At 43.8% G+C, this 19,577-nt stretch overlaps 1 protein-coding gene across 11 annotated transcripts in view; it reads left to right on the forward strand.

Annotated features, from left to right (window-relative positions):
• LPP (LIM domain containing preferred translocation partner in lipoma) overlaps window positions 1–19,577 on the forward strand; it is a 741,617-nt gene that overhangs the window by 53,447 nt on the left and 668,593 nt on the right. For 6 of the 11 annotated variants that reach the window (XM_038002350.2, XM_038002347.2, XM_038002351.2 and 3 more), the window contains one exon: window positions 16,679–16,801. The gene's annotated coding sequence lies outside the window, so the exon portion shown is untranslated. Of the gene's footprint in view, window positions 1–4,945; window positions 5,122–16,676; window positions 16,802–19,577 lie in introns of those variants that run through there. The other 5 variants (XM_073023748.1, XM_073023749.1, XM_038002357.2 and 2 more) reach the window with 3 other exon arrangements.

The following is a 19,577-nucleotide window of genomic DNA, read 5'->3' on the forward strand; positions in this document are numbered from 1 at the left end:
ATCTCACTATGTCTCCCGGACTGGTCTTGAACTCCTGGGCTTAAGTAATACTGCCTTGGCCTCCTAAGTAGCTGGGACCATAGGCATATGCCACTGTGTCTGGCTTAAATGTATCCTTCTGCCTGGAATGCCCTTTGCTCCTTCATCTGTGCCCCCCTGCCCCATCCTCTTTTAATTCCTAGCCCAAAAGTCTAACCCAGCCATTGGGAGGGATTCTACAGAACTCATAGAGTTTACAGCATCTTGTCCTTCAATTGCAGTCAGTCTCTATCTTGAACTGGATTTGTGAGCTCCTTGAAGTTGTTTGTATCTCACAGCTTGTTGCTGTAACATCACTGGGGATTCAAGCAGACACACATAGAGTAGATGCTCACACCTCTATGCAATACATTGCTGTAGTGCCTTTCTCAAATGATCAGCACAGGAATCAAATGATAAAATGCAAACCAGAAAACAGTCCTCACTGGGCTCTGTGCTCATCAGCCTTAGGAATGGATTTCTGGCAAAGATCCGGCCCCTCTACAAATGACAGAGATGACTTGGCTCTTTTCAGGAATTGAAGAGAATCCCGACAAGTAGCATGTTGGGAAAGGCCTGAAGGAAGCCAGACCAGCTTGCTCTCAGAGCTCCCTGGGTCCTCTGCGGCCCCCAGGTGATCTTCAGCAAGAGCTGGTATGTAACTGAGCCTCATCTGCTGGCTCAGCCTGCTGCCCACTGCTAGGGATGCTAGAATTCCAGGGTAAGCTTGTGAGCTGCGCTGGAAGGTTCAGTGGGTTGGAGATTACTAGCTTTTTGGTATCTGCAGCTTGAAATACCCTGTGCCCTTGATTAATTCATGCTTGGGAGCATCCTCAGTGCTCTCTGGAAAATAGCTCCTTACTGTATGTTTATTTCCCCACGGGCTTATTTCAGAGAGACTGGAGCCTGTGTTTCTAACAGCTTCTCCAAGGAAAACATCGCAGGCCACATTTCCGGAACTGAGAATCTCAGGGGGTCTTTGAAACGTCCATCTCTATTACCTCCTTTTGGCCCAGCATTTGCTTTTAGCTGAAAAGGGAGATTTTGTCTTGAGCCATCCTGTAGACATATGTGACTTGGAGTTTGAAAATCTGACAGCTGCTGCTGAGCTTTGAACTGCAAGAGTGAGCAGCATATAGACATAACCCCGTAGAACATCAAATCATTTTCCTTTAATTCCCAGAGCCTTAATGTTTCTTTGTCTTGCGAATGATCTCACTGCTTTTTGTATTTGTAATGGAATGCACAGTCATTTGCAAGTAATCACACAATAATCCCCTACACTTTTATAACGCCTTACCCTTTTCCATAGGGCTTTCACTCTCATTATCTCATATGATCCTTATAACTGCTCTGAGATATAAGCAGAGTGGCTAATCTCCAATTTTCAGGTGTAGAAACTGAGGTTTAGAGAGTTAAAACAGTTTGTATGTAGCAGAATTGGAACTGGAGTCTCCAGAATTGGAACTGGAGTCTCCTAAACCAGTGTTTCTTTTGCTACTTATTGCTGGTGTGACTTTGGGAATATACTTAACCTCTCTGAACCTCAGTTTTCCTATCACTAAATGTGGGTATAATACTACTTCCTGGGATAGTTGTTGGAAGGGATTCAATGAGACTGGGAAATCATTTAATAAAAGGTAAAACACACTAATAATGGGAGGCGTCATTGTACTTACTACATGGACCTTGAAGGCAAACAGTGCCATCAGAACTGTGGAAGAAAATAACATTTTTTCTCTCTTTTTAGAAAGACACAGGTTTAGAATGATGCTATCAGGGATCACAAGCTCCCAGCCCTGTGATTAGCAAATTGACCCTGCTGCCCTGCCTGCTGGCTGCTTTGTTATTCTGAGAATTGTGTTGACGAGATCCTCTTTTCCTACAGAGCTCTCTCTTAATGTTGCTTGGAATAGCCTTGTGTCCTGGAGACAGTTTTCGGTCTGGCAGGATCTGAGAACAGGAGCGGGGATCTTGGAATGGGATCTGCATCCCTGGGCTTCATCCACAAGCGGTGGGAATGTGGCTTGGGCTGTGGGGTGGAGGTAGATGAACAGCTGGACATGCAGGTTTATCTTCTGTCATTTCTCAATAAAGTAGACAAGTCCATCTGACGGGTGTTTAGTACGGTATGACTTGTGAGTAATATATATGGCTAAATGGCAATATATGTGCTAAATGGCACTGGAAAAATCCAAAAAAGAATGGATTTCAAGTTGGCACAAAATGCATTAGAAGTCAGCAGTGTGATGTGGTCAGGAGAACAACCAGAGTGACTGTGGGCTGAGGTCTTGGGTAGCTTTGTTTCTATATACAGTCAGCCCTCTGTATCCATGGTTTCTGCATCCATGGATTCAACTAACCAAGGCTCAAAAATATTAAAAAAATAAAATAAAATCCAACAAAAAAATAAAAAAACCAATACAGTATAACAATATTCACATAGCATTTGCATTGTTAGGTATTATATAGGTATTAGAACAATATTTAAAGTATACAGGAGATATTACATCATTTTATGTAAGAGACTTGAGCATCTCTGGATTTCAGTATCTCAGGGGTCCTGGAACCAATCCCCCCTGGATGCTGAGGATACTGAGGGAACGAGTGAACATATTCAACTACAAAAATTCCAAACCAATGAGGCAGACATAGGTTGAAATATGGTCCTGAGAGGCAGAACGTGGAGCAAGGGATGGAAGACCGAGGAGGAGCCAGATTTCAGTTCCGCGTAAGGAAGAATTTTCTGACGGAAAGATGGAATTTGCAGCGGCAGGAGATAATGATCTTTGCTTCACTGGAGACCTCAGGAATACCAATGCGGCAGGCACTGGGCTTAATGGCCTTTATGGCCACTTCTCATTTTGAGATCACAGAGCTGGGAGGACGAGAGACACACATATGTTGAAGGAACTGAAGGGTCTCTATGTAGATGTGGAAGCTGATCTCCAAATGTTTGCAAGATGGAGGGTACATTTAAAGTATCTCATTCTGGTTTTCATATTTATCTCTGTGACTCACCCCTTGGTCTTTGGTTTTTAGAGCTTAAGACCATTCCCAGAAGCTCTTTTCCATGGAATAATCTCCTTTCTTTGCTGAAATGCTCCTTTGTGGGATGCAGGAAGGGACTCTGAGCTCCTGACAGAATGAAGACCACCCCTTTTTGCTCTCCAGACCTAATTTTGACATCCCACAACCACCCCCTGAGGAGGGTTGCAATGGCAAGATCTCTGTCCTGAGTTCTGGTTCTGGTATGCAGTGGAAGGCTCTCTGATTCTGTTTCCTTACCTATTTTAATAGTAACTTATATTTGTGTTCCTTTGTTAAATGTGCAATAAATAATAAATGTTTGCTTATGGCATGCTTGTTAAGTATAAAACAAATAATCAAAATAAATGTGCAATGACCCTTTGGATAGACCAAGTAGAAGCTGCTTTTAGAGCACCTGATTGGACCATTTCTAGATATCTGCCTAATTTGTAAATGAAAAATATATAAGCTACACAAGGAGCACTGACTCGTCTGAAATCTTCATGACTGACTGATCTGGGCTTGGGGTTTGAGGCTTGGGTCCCTTCATGCCCTGATCAGTGCTGTTTGTAGCTTGAAGACTTCCTGGGGGTGAGAATAAGCAACCTCTTGGTGCAGTCCAAAGCCAGGAAATAGGTGATGATTTTGAAAAAGGACTCATCTGACCTCCAGAAAGCCTTTACAACCAACAGTAGGAGGAGATCACTAAGAAACAGAACCACTGGGAAGCCAAGATGTGGTACTTGGATTCCCATCTCGGAGCACCTCCTATACCCCCACATCTCCATTTTCCCTAGTGTCTGATCTCTCTTTCTCCTCCTTTAATTCAGTCTGGAGTCATTTTAGATTAGATTCATTCCTGATTGGCTTCACTGCTCCAACTTAGTCATCACAGAACCTTAGGGTTGGAATCCATGTTACAAGTTAAACTGAGCAGTTCACCCCCACTTTTCCCGACAACAGTGTTCTCCTGAGAGTCTGGTTTTATTCTGAGTCTCCCAGCCCGGTGTCTGTGCCCATGAAGGACTCATGCCAAACTACATTCTCAGGAGGACTCCTATACCAAGAGACTCTGGGCTTGGGGGCAAGAGACTTGGGTTTTTTTTTTTTTTTTTTCTTTTAAAGGAGTTTCACTCCTATTGCCCAGGCTGGAGTACAATGGCGTGGTCATGGCTCACTGCAACCTCCACCTCCCGGGTTCAAGCGATACTCTTGCCTCAGCCTCCCAAGTAGCTGGGATGACAGGCATCCACCACCATGCCCGACTAACTTTTGTATTTTTAGTAGAGACCGAGTTTCACCATGTTGGCCAGGCTGGTCTTGAACTCCTGACCTCAGGTGATCATCCCGCCTTGGTCTCCCAAACTGCTGGGATTACAGGCATGAGCCACTGTGCCCAGCCGGGAGGAGTTGTTTTAAGACTCACCTTCCATCATAGGAACCTTAGACTGAATTCTCGCAACCTTTTCAGGTTCATCTCCCAAAATATCTCCCCCCCACCGAATTAATGATTTATTTCATAAATTTCGTTGCATTCTGGATGGTCTCATTCTTAAGATGAGCTTAAAGCCTTTCAAACCAGTCACTTCCTTGTTTGGGGTGGAGGAGGTTTCTTCCTGGAATTGGACAGTGTATGGAAGGGTTGAGAATCCACTTCTTTAGCGGTTAATAATTTACTCCGAGTAAGGAATTCTGTCTTAAACTGGGGCATGTTCTTCAAGTGCCAGAGGAGAGAGAAGGGTGATTTTTCTGACATCCTCCAGCCTGCTTCTCCATATTTGGAAATGTTTACCCACCCGACTGATCTATTGGAAGAGAGGGAGGTGACTCAGGGTTTAGGAGAAGCAGGATTTGAATTCTTGTTTCCAGAAACAAAGTCGTTCCCCACCCCGCCCCCACCCTTCCCCCTTCATTCCTCTGCCCCTTGTTCTGGAAGCTGAGGCGAGAATGTCTCAGTTCTGTTCCCTTCAGGCTTCGAGACCACCGCCTTGCTGTGTCCCGTAGTGGACTGAGGGTCTGCAAGAGGGAGTGAGGGCTGGTGGAGGGCCAGCTGCCTGGGGGGCCGGACATCGCGTGAGTACATCATTACTGCCAGATGAGTGGCATTTCTGCTCACAGACCTGGGGCGTACAGCCTGTGGGCTGGCTTACTTGCATGGTGATGGGACACGTTGCTGGGAGTGCTGGTCACTTTAATTTGGGGTGCTTTCCCAGGGGAGTACTTCTTACAGTGGGATTTCAAGACAAGATCGGCCTGAGGAAAAATTATATTCATATATTTTTTAAAAAGTAGGTATTTCCTCTGATCTGAGGCCTAATTTGAGTTGGGTAGAAAGACAATTTGGGAGTGCTGTTGTCTGATTACTAAGGCTAAAGCAACAAGCTGGAAGGGATGTCTGTGGACGTGTAGGGAGGGGTAGTTTTAGCTTGAAAACAGTTATGGTGGGACTTAGGAGTATGCAAAATGTTGATGTGTAGCATTTGCACAGCATCCACCGTCTGGAATACCTTGCGTGCTGGACGCTGTGTAGATCTGATGAATTGTCAGAGTTGGAAGAGTCCTGCAGTGTTTTCAGCACATCTATCTAATTTCACAGTGTGAGATAATGGGCAGCAGAGACCCAGGCCCTGAAGACAGATGGCTCATTATGTGGGATTAGAACCCAGATCTTCTCTCTCAGTTCATTCTCGTTCCCCTAGACTTAAGTTGCCCCCTCTACTGCAAGATGAAGAAATTGGGAGATGTTAGAATTGTCCACACTTACTAATCTAGTTGGTGGGAAAATGAGGACTAGAACCTACTTCTTCCAGTTCAGACCTCTTTCCTTTAGGATATATGGGCTCAGATGCCTGAATTCCTTGTTTTTGTATGAGGCTCTTTTCTTTTCTTTTTTGTTCTTTGATTTTTACTTACCTTTCCCTTCTTTTGGTCATGTGAATGTTGTATGAATGCAACCTTCTGCTCTTGTTTGCTCCCTATATCTTTCTCTTTCACGAAAGGGGATGTCACTTGTCCAAAAGGCAGAATGAATAGTATGGAACTTTATTTCCATCTGTGGAAGTGAAAATTATGCAATTTTCCCTGAGAGAAATTCAGCAAGGCTTCCCATCTGAGCCTCTACCACTATTCTTGAAGCTGTAAGAATTCTGGAATATTATGCCCATTCAAAGGTGAGTCCTGATTCTGATTAGATTTTAAACACACACGCACACACACACATACACACACACGCACACACACACACACTTTTTAAGACTACCAAAGCAGGACAGAGACCCAGAAGACACCAACCTATTACGTCGCCTCAGATGTTTCACAGCCATCAGGAGTAACTTTGTAGTCAGCTCAGTTTCGGATCAACTTTTTTTTTTTCTTTCTTTCTTTTTTAGACAGAGTCTTGCTCTGTCGCCCAGGCTGACTGGAGTGAAATGGCTCGATCTCGGCCCACTGCAACCTCCGCCTCCTGGGTTCAAGCGATTCTCCTGCCTCAGCCTCCCGAGTAACTGGGATTACAGGCGTGCACCACCAGGCCCTGATAATTGTTGTATTTTTAGTTAAATACATTCATATTGCTGTGTAGTAAGTCTCCAGGCCTCTTTCATCTCGCAATCTGAAACTTTGTACCTTTAACCAACAACTACCCATTCTCCTCTCCTCTAGCCCCTGGCATTCTCCATTCTACTTTCATTCTCTATGAATATGACAACTCTAGGTTCTGTATCTAAGTGGAATCATACCATATTTGTCTTTTTGTGACTGGCTTATTTCACTGAGCATAATATCCTCCAGTTCATCCATGGGTCAGAATTTCTCCTTTTTAAGGCTGAATAATATTCTGTGGTAATGAATATGCCACATTTTGTCTATCAATTTAAGTACTGTTTTTTAACCTCCATGTTACAGAAGAACAGCAACCAGAGACTTCAAAGGGTTAATTAAGTAAGTGGCCCAAAGTCATATAGTCAGTAGTGGAGACTAATTTTACGTAAGAATGGCACGTGATCAGGAGTAAGCAGATATTGGATTCTAATTGGCAAGAGTGTGACAAATCAGGGTGATTCTCAACTGGATGGTGACGCCTCCTTACACGCTGCTGTGGCATTTCAATAAAGCAAGTGTTCCAAAGGGCTGTACACAGCTATGCTTCCTTTCTTCTGTACTGGGCTCTAGGAAGTCCATAGCTAAATTTAAAGCTCACCTCTAGCAAATGGTATGAGACATCCAGCTCTTATTTTTTGTATCCCCTTTCCCCTTTCTTTGCTTTATTTTCCCCTCTCTTTGTGCATTTTCTCACTTAAATCATCAACTATTAGTATCTTTTGTGAGGTACCTCAGATCCTTTCTGGAACAAGGCAGAATATACAGATGCGGGTCATGATATCTAATATTTTAGTAATTATTAGGTCTGTGGAATAGTGGGCCAAAACTGGCCATGATTTTTCTGACTTGACTCTGCTCATCATCTTCTTTTTCTTCTTCTTCTTCTTTTTTTTTTTTTTTGACGGAGTCTCATTCTCTTGCCTAGGCTAGAGTGCAGTGTGTGATCTTGGCTCACTGCAACCTCTGCCTCCTGGGTTCAAGCAATTCTCCTGCCTCAGCTTCCCGAGTAGCTGGGATTACAGGCATTCACCACTACATCCCACTAATTTTTGTATTTTTGGTAGAGATGGGGGTTTCACCATGTTGACCAGGCTGGTCTTGAACTCCTGACCTCAGGTGATCTGCCTACCTCGGCCTCCCGAAGTGTTGGGATTACAGGCATGAGCCACCATGCCCGGCCTGACTCTGCTCTTAATGCAGTGTTTCACCTGGGCAATGCCCTGCTCCTTTCTGGGTCTCACTTTTCTCACCTGAAAGAGGAAGTTGCTGTTGATAACAGTGAACATTTAGGCTGTGCTGAGTTTTACCCTAAACATCGTATCTCGAACTCTCCCAACACTCCCACAAGGCAGGTGCTATTATCCCCATTTTACTTTTGAGAAAATTAAGGCCTAAAGAAGTGAGAAAGCTTGCCTAAACCCCTGTAACTCTTGGGTAAAGGCATTAGTGACCAATGTGTATTTGACTCCAAAGCCCAGGATGTTAGCCACAGTGCTGGGCTACTATCCTTTTATGCAATCTGTCAGGCTTCTTCCATCCGTGGCATGTATTCATCTAATTTTATTAAATCTTTATTGAATTTCCACTTAGGTGCCTTGCACTGTTCTGGGCATTATCCCAGTACTCGATTTAGAGCAAAGAAAGAGACACACACAACAACCATCCCTTGGCGCTTACATGCTGGTGCAGGTGTGTGGAGGAGGCAGATAAAGGAACACTTAAATAAGAGGGAATGATAAGTAACCCAAGGGAGGAGTCACAAAGGGCATTCTGACTCTGAGTGAGTGGGGAAGGACTCTGGGAGGGTATGTTTAAGCTGAGATCTGAGTGACAAGGAGGCCGCCTTGTAGAAGTCGGGGGAAGAGCACTGCAGGCAGTGGAGACGGTCCATGCAAAGGTCAAGGCCATGAAGTGGGAAGGAGTTTGTGTTTGAGGAACAGAAGGAGCCTGATGTGCTGGCAGCATGTGGGCTGCAGGGGAAGAAGCAGGAGAGAAGAGCAGGGACTAGCAGGTGGTGGTAAGTGAGAGACCTGAGCTTCTTAGACCTGAGTCCGGATGTGATGGGAACCACCTGAGTTATGTGTTACAGGCATCTTTCCAGCTGCTGTGGAGGGAACCACAGCATAGTAAACCACAGATAGTAAAAGGAAGGCAAGGGTAGAAGCAAGAAGGTTAGCCGGAAACGTTTACCGTAGTTCAGGTGAGATGTGGTGGTCACTTTGACTGGGGCATAGAAGCTGGGCAGGAGAAGTAAGTTCGGGGCGTGTTTGGGAGTGGTCGTCTATAGGCTCTCTAGTGTGATTTCCTTCAGGGAAATGTCAAGCTAAATGGGCAGGAATCTGGGAGACTCAGAGGGAAATGAAAATAGGCACCCTGGGGGGTTGCCCAGACAAGCAGCTGGCATTCCAAAACCGAAGAGGATCTGTTTCTCAGCCCCATCCCATTTGGTTTCTAGCCTCGAGCTTTGGGCCAATGCACAGAGGACGGTGGCTTTCTGCCTTTGGCTTCCCAGCTGAGAGCTGTTGGAACGCCCCAAAATAAGCCGTGCAGAATGTGCAGCTTCCTTTGCTCTCCCTGGGTATTTTTGTAAAACATTCTTTCCCACCAAGAATGAGGAACGTTCAGAGTGATGCTGACTTTATGGGCTGTATTTAACATGCTGTTTTTTCATGATGTGTTGTCTGTTCATGCAGAGATTTCTGTCTCCTGTAAACTCCCTGGTAAGGAATCTTCAATCTCCATGTGAGATGGGTCTGGAAGGCTCAGTGGGAGCCCAGAAGAGCTGGGGTTTGAAAGCCTCTCCTTGTCTTGAGGACTGGACTGCGGTCCAAGGGCACCTACCAGTCCTCTTTTTTCATTTATGTTTGAATTCATAGTTGCTGGCCTTTGGCAGTTCCCTGTAATTCCTTTTAACAGACTTGGCTTCCCTGCAGATACTTACTTCATTTTTCAGGTCTTGGAGAAGTTAGGTAGTGGCTGAATCAGGTAGAGAATCCAAAATTCCTGACCAAGCCCCGTCCTCTAGCCACCAGGCCAAAGCAATTTAGCTTGTGACCTCATCCTCCTGGGTATCCCGTGGCAATCTTATACTATAATCAGCCTAAGACCAGAGATGCTCAGAGATCGTCAACTAAGTCATCTAAAACTCATTTCTGAGGCTTCTTCATGCACCCCTCCTGCAGTCTGTAGTTACCAGGTTTTCAAAAAGTTAGCATAATCTCTTAAAAACAGAGTTTTGTTATTACTCATTCGAGTTTCTTCTAAAATTTCTTTTATATTACCTATTCATTGAGTCGACAAACATTTATTGAGTTCTTACTGTATGCCAGGCATTGTGCTAGGTGCTGGGGATTGATTCAAAGATAATTTGGAGGCGTATGGAAGGGGAGTGGATAATTACAGCACAGTGAGATAAGTGCTATAATAGGGGGATATAGAAAGAGCCAGAAATAGCACTATGAATAACATCTTTGAACAAATTGCCTTCTTTTTTCCTTTTGGATTATTCCCTTATGTATATTGCCCAAAGTGGGATTACTGGGTCATTTAAAAGATGAAAACAATTTGGCACAAAAAGATGTAATGACTTGCCTGGGGAATACAGCTCAATTTTCAACAGAGGAAGAAAAAATTGTTGACAAATCCAGATTTAGATCACTTTACCAGGAAGATCGGGCAGTTTTTATACTACCCTTTCAACATGGTGGCTTTTGGGGGTGGGGGGGATTTATTCTAAACATGCTAGCCTGCATTTAGGAATCACACGTCCTCATATTTAATCTCACAACTTGATTGTTCTCACAAGAACCTAGCTGTATACATATTATCGTTTCCATTTTACAAATGAAGAAACGGCACCCTTGATAAAAGGAAGTAAGTTGCTCAAAAGTCCATAGTTAATAAGTGTGGAATGCAAGAGCCAAGCACAGTTCCTTTTATTCTTTGACTCCATCCTGTTTTCCATGCTGTGTTTACCTATTGAGGGTACCTGTGCTCTAGCCAGGGCCCGGAATTTATTTAATGAGTCACAGAGACTCCTAAGAGGACAGTCAGGCTCTATGAAATAGGTGTAGATTTTCTTACCTCCGAAGTCATAGCCAGGGAACAATGTCCTTCTGTATGTTGACCTGAAAGGATCCAAGGGCCCATTATTCTTGACCCTGGTATTCCTGCCCCTGGCTCAGGTGCTGAAAGGCTATTTGCATAGCCCTACCATTAGAGCACAGAATCCCAAGTAAAGCTGAAACCATGCCACAGTTCTGCTGTGAAACATTTATTACTTTTCTAGTACTTAACTGTATTAAGTAAAAACTCCTGCCCCTGGTATCCAGGACCTGTCATAAATGGACACCAGCATGGGTCCACTGTGGACTTCCTTGGTGCTCCTGTTTACGTATCTTTAAATCAAACACATTTCCTGCCAACCCCCAGATATACCCTGCACTTTCTCACCTTCATGCCTTAGCACATGCCTTTCCTTTAGCCTGAGATTACCTCTCCGATCTTCATTCATAGAACTCCCAATCCTCCTGTAAACTTCTGCACAGACGCCATCTTGGGAAGGGAATAATCCTTGATCACCACCTGCTCTCCCATCCATTAGAAGTGATCTGTGTTCTCTGTTCTGCTAACTCAACCACAGTTAGCTGTGAGGCAACAGAGTACAAATGTATGCTGCTTATGAGCATGGGATCTGGATTTGAATCCCGGCTGTGATACTTCCTCCCTGTCAGTTAACTTGCTTGAGCCTGAGTTTTCTCATCTGCCAAATGGGTGTGATAGAATAGGTGCTCCCCCGAAAGCCACCATGTTAACAGGAGTAGTATAAAAATGGTCTGATTCTCCCAGTGAAGTTGCGTAAATCTGGAATTGTCAACAATTTTCCTTTCCCTTGTTGTCATTACATTTTTTTTATGACATCACCTCACGTCACTGTGTGGTATGAAAATTTGTGTTGTTACCTGTGCTGCTTCTGTGGTACTTGTCCTCTCTTACTTGATGTCTTACCGCTCCTTCTAGACTGGGAGTTCTTCAAGGGCAGGGAGGGCATTGCATCTTTGAAGGCCTTGACATATGGGTACTGCTACAAAGGTTGCTGTAAGGGAAAGGAGGATTCCATACAATCTAAGTGGTGACACCAACACAGGCTCATTACTAATCCTGTGCCCCAGTCACGAGGTTTCAGGCCTGGCAGAGAACTCTGTGAGCTCTGTGATGTGGAGCTTTAGGCACATAGAACACAAGCTGGATAGTCCTCTGGCTCCTGCTTGAGAGACAGGAGAAAGGCTGGATGGAGCCTGTCTCCAGCCCAGCTTCTTCTGATTCAAGGAGTTGGGTGGGGCTGGCAGTTCCCTGAAGGCAGAGTGTTAGTCCTGCTTGGAACATGAGACTTTGTTTCTTTCCTGGGCCTTGCAGTGGGTCTGTTCTGTTGGTGAGAGTTTCAGACCTAGAGGAAAGGGTCACTGAAGGTATGGGTTAAGAGCAACTCGGAAGGCCACCTGTCCCCTGACTTCTCTGTGAGTGGGGCCACAGGGAGAAGATCCCTTCATAGGTAGCTCCTCTACCCTTGCTTTGCTTGGAGACTGACCACGGCAGGGGATTCATTTCTTAAAGGGATACGGCTACCATTTAACTTTCTGTTGTGCCACTTCCCGAAACACAACACCTGTGGCTTCAGAGCCAAGTGCTTTAGAACATGAGATACAAGGTCTTCCATGCGCTGGCTGCAACATTCCCTTCCAGGCTTGTGTCCCACCACATTCCTCCGCATCCTCTGTCACTGGCCTCACCATATTAGTCACTTTCTCTGAGAACACCCTGAACTCATCCCCCTCAAGGCCTTTGCACATCGTGTTCCCTGGGCCTATTTTCCTCCTCCTCATCCATGGAAATCCTCTTGGGTGTTCAGGCTTCATTTGGAAGTCACATCATTTGCAGAGAACTTTTAGACCCTCAAAAGGACATTGCATGTACTCGTGCTTTTCTATGCTTTTCATTCTGTCTTGTGTGTTCCAGCGTGTCCCCCATTGAGGCTCTTCAACACCCCTAGGCGTGTCCAGCTCAGCACCCACACCTGCTAGGTCCACACACTGCCTTATCAAAGACAGCAAGTGTTAGCAAACCTCTCCTTGGTGCGTCCCTGAATGCAGAACATGTGACATTCTGTTAACTAACACTTGTGCCAGAATGGCTTCCGTAGCCCATACTGGGGTTCCCATGATTTGTTTGATCATGAGTCCAGCCATTTGAATTGTTTTTGAATTGGTCTGATATCAGCTAATTGTTAACCTTTCTCAGGTCTGTTTCCTACATACCAGTAGATGTCTGCTTAGTGCCAGGGCTCTGAGCTTTCAATTTCACTTAAGAACATAACGGTGAGGTAGAATTCAGGAAAGATTTACCTGCTGTTAACATGAACTTTTAAAAAAAGAGTTCGAAATATAGGCCTTGTTTTTATCCCAAAGCTCCCTGAAATGTGAAAATAGCAGGAGTTTTAAAGGTATATTTCCACTTCTAGCAGAAGAACTACCCATATTATTATAGTTGTAATTATAAATTGATAAAGCCTGTGTCATGAAACTTGATTTTGAACACCTGTGTTCAAATCCTGGCTTTACCACTTACTAGCCTAGAGGTACTGGGGGAGTGGCTAACTTCTCCGTTCCTCAGTTTCTTCAGCGTTCAACTGGGAAATTTTTCTTACAGGCTGATGGAAAATTTAAATAAGGTCTTGGACATGAAATTGAGATTTTATTAGTGTGTGTGTTTCAAAATGTGGATTTGGAGGCCATTTAAAAATAGAATTTCCAAAAAATTTGCTTTTAAAGCAAAATACTTAGATATGTAAATTTTTGTGAAATTTTTTTCAAATGATAAAATAAATGAGTTTACAGTCAGGAGACATACAGTATCTAACAGACTTAGGGAATATGCTTGGCTTACAAGATGTGGTTTTAGTCCACATACGTTAGAATCACAGAACTATAGGCTTTGAGAAATTGTAAAAGCCTTGGAAAGGGTGAACGTGAATTAGTGCATATTGTATGCAGGCTTTGTGCCATACATGCTAGATATGGAATCCCAGGAAATGGTTACATACACCTTGATGGGTAGATGATATTAACCCTGTTTTGCAGACAGAGAAGGCTGAGCTTTGAGAAAATCCTTTACACAAGTCTGATATCAAAGCCTGGAACTTCAAACTACCTTCCTGATGGCTTCTAGATATCCTTTCCGTTTATAGATATGACAAGACTTGCTTTCACATTGTTGATTTTTTTATCCTCTCTTTCTCTGTCTCTGGGGGCAGCACTAATGCAGGGCCAGATAGACCTGTGAAAATCTGCAGTCGTGATGTCACATAACTTGTTTGATGAATCTAGATTAGTGTCTTGGCTTTTCCTGCCAAGGATCTGCTCATAAAGTGTCTTGTTTTGAGCTCCTTTGACCATACTCATTCATCAGCCTTTACTTATTTTCTTCTCTTTGGGAGAGATACTTGCCGTTGCCCATAATGTTTGAGGTCAGGAGTATATTTGAAGAGGGCTTTATATTTTCTTAAAAAAAAAAAATACTGGTGGAAAATCAAGCTTATTGGCTATTTCATACCATCTTCTTCTGCCATTTATGGGCAGTCATGTGGAAGAGGTGGCACGGGGCTGGGAGTTTGGAGCAATGCTTCTCATCTTGAATTTGTCGCTGACCAGGGAAAATACTTCGTTTCAACTCCATCATTCCCTTTTGGGAATTCAGTGTCTTCAGCTGTAAAGAGTGAGGGCAGTACTAGGTGATTCCTAAGATTTTAAAATTTTGCATGTTTTGTGGTGTCAAAACCATCAATTTCTGCTGAGCTGTGTGATCCTGCAGCTGTTTCTCTGATAGTTTTCAATCTTTAGATTTAATCTATTCAACAATGTATAATTTTTTAAAGGGAAGCTTTTATAGACACTTCTGAAGTATAACGGGGTGGGGGGGGATAAATGGATGTTAAAAAATAGAAAACAACCAATTAAATAGTATATAGCATGTAATTCTCCTTGGAAACTTACCACGAAATTGAGAAGTACTTTAACAACTGGTAATTTAAATTGCATTTGAACTCTGCTAATGGTTTGTTTGCATGGGAACTTCAATCATTTCACAGCGGTTCTTTAGCAAAGCTGCTTGTTCTCTTTATGGAAAAGAAGAAAAAATCATTAAAAGAGAAGTTGACTATGGAAAAGGGAGACCACTTTCATTTGTACCTGGAGAGAAGCTGGAGAGTGTGAGTGAGACTCCCTCAGGGCCCAGGGTGGAGAGCTCTTCCTTTCAGTGAAGTTTAAAACTCTGGGAAGTCAGATGCCCTTGGCGGCTGTTGTAGAAACTGCTGTGATTTGTATCTCCCTCTGCAGGGAGAAGCTTTGGTGTTACGCAGCTTGCGGGTGAGGGTAGGGGCAACCTTTTTGGTTCGTTTTATGAAATTGCATTGTTCACAGGTTTAATGTTGGCTTCCTAACAACCCATTTCTCAGTAAGTTTGAAATCATGCCTCTCTCTCCTTTCAGCGGAAATGGCTTTCAGAATTCCAATGTCCTTGAACTTGCTTTTCTGGGCTGATCTTGATTATACTCCATTTTGCCTACTTAATTTCTTTCTGCTGTTGAGATTACCGGGAGAGCGTTGAAACAAGTTGTTCGAGGCCTGGCTTTGTAAGTCCTGGTTTGGCTCTAGGTGTGACTCATGTGATCAAACACAAGTCCCTCTGCCCAGTGCGTTTTGGTGTCCTTTGTCAAAGCGAGCAGTCACTTGATCCAGTGGATCAAGTGGCTCCTGAAGCGGTCACCTCCTTACCCAGGCCACTGGGTTCTCTTGTCAGTTGGAAAAGTTGAGGTGGGTCATTTAAAAAATCCCTCCCAACTTTGAACTTTGAATTGTTTTGTACACAAAACAATTGTATGATTGGTTAGGTAATGTTTACAGTGACAACAAAGAAATGGGCATGGTAGTTTTTCTGGTATGTGGATTTCTCCTGCATACATGAAAGACAAGTTTTACAACAGCCCTTGCCTTGGGATACTTGTCTGTTGGAATACATACTGTATAATCATTAGCAAAACAGGAACAGTTTCTAATGAAATAAAACCTGTAATAAGGACTGTATTAGGCTATGCTAGCATTGCTATAAATAAATATCTGAGGCTTGGTAATCTATAAGAAAGAAGTTCTAATTGGGTCATGGTTCTGCAGGGTGTATAAGCATGGCACCGGCATCTGCTTGACTGCTGGGGAGATCTCTGGGAGCGTTTACTCATGGTCAAAGGCAAAGGAAGAGCGGGCATCTCACATGGCAAAAGCAGGAGCAAGAGAGGCAGTAGGCAGAGGAGTTGCCACACACTTTTAAATGATCATATATCATGAGAATGCACTCATGATCATGAGGACAGCACCAAGGGGATGGTGCTAAACCATTCATGAGAAATCTACCCCCATGATCCAGTCACCTCCACAGGCCCCACCTCCAACAGCAGGTATTTCAACTCAATGTGAAATTTAGAGAGGGCACGTATCCAAACGATATCGAGGATGGCTTACTGGGAAATGTCAGGATTGTTTATCCCTCTGCTGCTCACTGATTCTCACTTTTCAGGCAAGGAAACTAAAGTTCAAAGGACACTAGGACCTATAGTTAGAAATTTGTCTCCAAACTCATATTCCTTTTCTTTTTTTATTTGGTATAGTTCAGGTTTATCTGTTAATTTTTTTTCCTCCCTTCAATGTGAGTATCTGACTTATCTCTTTGACCTCTGTTTTTGAGACGAAGCTGTCTTCCCAGGAGAACTAGGAGAGATGAGATACGAACACTGAGGCATCAGCATTCTCTTTCCCCATCATTCTGAGTCAAATTAGTGAAATAAGAGTGCCAGGATCTGACTAGGAGTTTAGGAGGTATAGAAGTAAGCCACAGCCCAGTCAGAGACTTTATAAACCTAAGAATTTCTGAAGCTGGTTGAGACCCTAGAAATACATAAGCAACACCCTTCTGTTTTTCATAGGTGGGAACTTTGAGGCTCAGAGACAGAGCAGAAGACAGAACCTGGTCATCTGACTCCTTGTGTTCTGCTTTTTTCATTGTTCCACTGGACGCTCATCAGAGGGAAGACCTTTCTCCTCAGCTGGTGAGTCCCACACACAAAAGGAATGCATTTGCCTTTTAAAATCAATGTATATGTTTTAATGAGTTTTAAACATCAGTGTTTTCCACTTTAAGTATGAGCATCGGTAACTAGGATGCATTAAGAATAAGAGAAGAACTGAAATGCCTTTCCTTCTTTCTTAAGTTGCTTTTATGGCAATAGACAATATATAATCATGCTAATAAAATGTGTGGCAAAGCAAAGGCAGAGCTCAGCTCTTGGAAGGTGGCAGGCATTGAAATTGGAGGAAAATTTGGAGTAACGATGATTTCCGGTTGCCAGCAGTTGTATTGCCTCCTTCTTTCTCATTTGGCATGGAAGAAAGTGTTCATGAAATGGAAAGACCAAAATGAAAATGTCACTAAACAGTGTTTGGGCATTTATGAGGAAAGAAAGCAATATTATTGAGCGTGTCTTGTTTACCCTTGTTCATGGTGCTGCTTCTTTTGTGATGTCATTTCATTTTATGTATTTATTGTTTTGAGATGGAGTCTTGCTCTGTTGCCCAGGCTGGTGTGCAGTGGCGCAATCTCAACTCACTGCAACCTCCACCTCCCAGGTTCAAGCGATTCTCCCACCTCAGCCTCCCAAGCAGCTGGGACTACAGGCGCGTACCACCATGCCTGGCTAATTTTTGTATTTTCAGTAGAGACGGGGTTTTACCATGTTGGCCAGGCTGGTCTTGAACTCCTGACCTCAGGTAATCCACCTACCTCAGCCTCTCAAATTGCTGGAATTACAGGCGTGAGCCACCGCACCTGGCCTCATTTTATTTTTATAACAACCCTTTGGGGCAGGGCAGGCTAAATTTGCTTAGGCAAAGGGTGTGAGCCTTTGTTTTAAAGGGCCTGCTAGAGCTCCACCAGGACGTGAGTGCAAATCCTGTTATGTGCTCAGAAAGGAGAACCGTGACCAGGTAAGGTAGACTTTTCCTTGTGTTTTGGAGTACCTCTGTACTTAATGGGTAGAGTAGAACATTATATTCTGAAAAATCTGGGTGGTAAAAAGAATCAACAGTGTGGAATACCATGGGCTAGAAGGAGAGTTGAGGAAATTAGCAAGGGAATTCTGCGTGCGACTTCCACTTAGGATCCTGATTCGATGGTCCCCATTGGCTGAGGCCAATTCGTATGTGCCCCCAGCGCTGGCTTTGTACTGAGTAAATAATACACCTTGACATATTTGTGGTGTAGTTTTCCAAAACAGAGATGATGCTGTTGTGATTGGAAAAAACCTAACTTCACTTAAAAGTGTAACTGAGTTTATAGTTGTGTTTTGTCTCTCTGTCTTTTCTTCATCAGTGTATCTTAAAAGTACAACTGACTATGTGCCTATTGATCTATATCACATAAAAGGCTGGAAACCACTGGTTTGATGCTTAAATCTTAGTGTCTGTTAAAATTTCAAACATGGTCTGGAATATATTCCCCCTAGCATACGTTTAAGTATCAAACGAAATATCTTTGTCACCTCCTCTACGTCTTGAGTTTTTTCAGTGTTTATAATTAAACTGTGATAAGTATGAAGCTTTGCACTTGGGCTTAAAAAAAATCAACAGTGTAATGATAGAATGGGAGAGATTTCCTTAACAGGAGCAAACTGGAAGAGACTTAGAAGTTTTTGTTATTCTTAAGCTAAATATGAGTCAACAGTGGCTTTTGTTGGGAGTGGCTTCCGAAATGCTGATGCAGTCTTAGCCTGCATTTAATAGAGTATGGCATCTAGAATAAAGTGGGTGGGTGATTTTGCAAACCTAGGACACCTGGAAACTGGCAAGTCCAGAGGTCATGTGAGCCTCAGGCACAGTTTGAACAGGACTCTAGCTTTGTTTTTCTGCAGCACTTCTTGCACTGCCCTTTTTTGTGCCTGGGCTTCATCTTTGGAATGTTTTACCTCATGGGTCATGAGATTGCTGCCTGATGAAACCCAAACTATAGACATCCCTCTTCCCATTTTGGGGAAAGAGTCTGGTTTGCTATATTCTCATAGCCTTGGCTCACTGTGTATTTCTGAACCAGTCATTGAAGCCAAGATAATGGGATTATGCTAATCTGAACCAAGATTCTCGTGAAACTGAGTTTGGACATAGTCTCATCCAAACCTCATGGTACTTACACAGTGGAGAAGAGGTGACCCCTCAAAGGAATATCTGGGTGCTGTTAGGAGAGGGAGAGAGGACTGGAAGCTCCGTGGGCAACCACAGGCCTTCTGCAAACCTCTTTAGCCCCCTGTCAGAGACCCTCTAGAGAGCCAGGCTTTAGTTCCTGCCTCACCTTCTGAAAAGGCATGAGCCAGCTGGACTCTACACGAGGATGCTGAGAGGACCAGGAATGAAGGCCAGCCAAGAACTGCTGCAGGAATGAGACCATGGATTCTGCCGCAAGATTCTGGGACACACGTGCTCATGACCATCAAGAACACAGAAGCTAGACAGGAGAGGGACAGCATTGCTTGTTCATGTGTGTGTCTCCAGAGTCTGCTGGGGTCTCTGGCATGGGATAGGTGCTGCGTGCATTTTCACGGATAGAATAAATCTGAAGGTAGTAAGGGTCCCTTTCCCAGAGGGTGTTCTATCGGGCATTGGCTGACTCTCTGTTGGGGAGTTATAGGAATTGTCGCCCAGATGCGGTCAGACTACATGGTTTGATGAGAATGAAACAAATGACTGGACAGGCTGGGCATGGTGGCTCACATCTGTATTCCCAGTGCTTTGGGAGGCCATGGCAGGAAGATCAATTGAGGCCAGGATTTTGAGACC

Source organism: Chlorocebus sabaeus, chromosome 15, assembly GCF_047675955.1.
Source record: "Chlorocebus sabaeus isolate Y175 chromosome 15, mChlSab1.0.hap1, whole genome shotgun sequence".
In the NCBI taxonomy this organism is placed as follows: domain Eukaryota; kingdom Metazoa; phylum Chordata; class Mammalia; order Primates; family Cercopithecidae; genus Chlorocebus; species Chlorocebus sabaeus.